The sequence below is a fragment of the Vidua chalybeata genome, chromosome 1, assembly GCF_026979565.1.
Source record: "Vidua chalybeata isolate OUT-0048 chromosome 1, bVidCha1 merged haplotype, whole genome shotgun sequence".
In the NCBI taxonomy this organism is placed as follows: domain Eukaryota; kingdom Metazoa; phylum Chordata; class Aves; order Passeriformes; family Viduidae; genus Vidua; species Vidua chalybeata.
The window spans coordinates 151,131,990-151,132,905 of NC_071530.1; the positions used below are offsets into that span (position 1 = coordinate 151,131,990).

Genomic DNA, 916 nt, shown 5'->3' on the forward strand with positions numbered 1-916 from the left:
CAGTCCTTTCATTATGTTCAACTGGGCCTGTTCAGCCTCAAGAGGAGACACAGCTGAGAGGGGAGCTCATCCCTGTGTGTCCCTGTCTGCAGGGAGGGCTCAGAGCAGGGCCCAGGCTCTGCTCTGGGGGACCCAGCAATGGCACAAGAGGAACGGGCAGGAACTGATCCCAGGAAATTCCACCTGGACACGAGGCAGAACTTCTTCCCTGGGCAGTGACCAAGCCCTGAACAGAGATCAGAGAGGGTGTGGAGTCTCCCTCACTGCAGATATTCCAGAACCCTCTGGACACAATCCATGTGCTCTGGGATGGCCCTGCTGGAACAGGGAGGTTGGACCAGATGACCCCACTGTGGTCCCTTCCAGCCTGACCCACTCTGTGATTCTGTGATCACCTTCCTGGCCCTTGGCTGGATCTCTCCTGGATGTCCAGGTCTCTCTTGTATTGGAAAGCCCAGCCCTGGGCAAACAAAACTGCATGAAAAGTCTGCTGAAGCCCAGGATTGAACCAGGGACCTTTAGATCTTCAGTCTAACACTCTCCCAGCTGAGCTACTTCAGCTCTGCTGAGGCTTAGATTTTCCAAAAACCTGTTGAAACACAACAACCTTTCAGCCTTTTCAGGCAGTCTTTGGTTGATTTTATCTTGGGAATTGTTTCAGGATAGAGACAGACTGAGATCAAAAGTAATGACTCAAGACACACGGAAGTGTCCAAGGCCAGGTTGGATGGGGCTTGGAGAAACCTGGGGCAGTGGAAAGTGTCCCTGCTCATGCCAGGGGATTGGAAAGAGATGATCTTTAAGGTTCTTCCCAGCCTGAAACATTCTGGCATTCTGTGATAAAACACAGCTAAATCTGGAATTAAACAGCAGCCCTGATCTGGGAACCAGCCAGGAGCAGTAGCACTGAACAGAA

The 916-nt window shown here is 51.9% G+C and overlaps 1 non-coding gene across 1 annotated transcript; it reads right to left on the reverse strand.

Annotated features, from left to right (window-relative positions):
• Nucleotides 1-488: 488 nt before the first annotated feature.
• TRNAF-GAA (transfer RNA phenylalanine (anticodon GAA)) lies at nucleotides 489-561 on the reverse strand. The gene has a single exon. It is a non-coding gene; the product is annotated as a tRNA-Phe (tRNA).
• Between the last annotated feature and the right edge of the window lie 355 nt (nucleotides 562-916).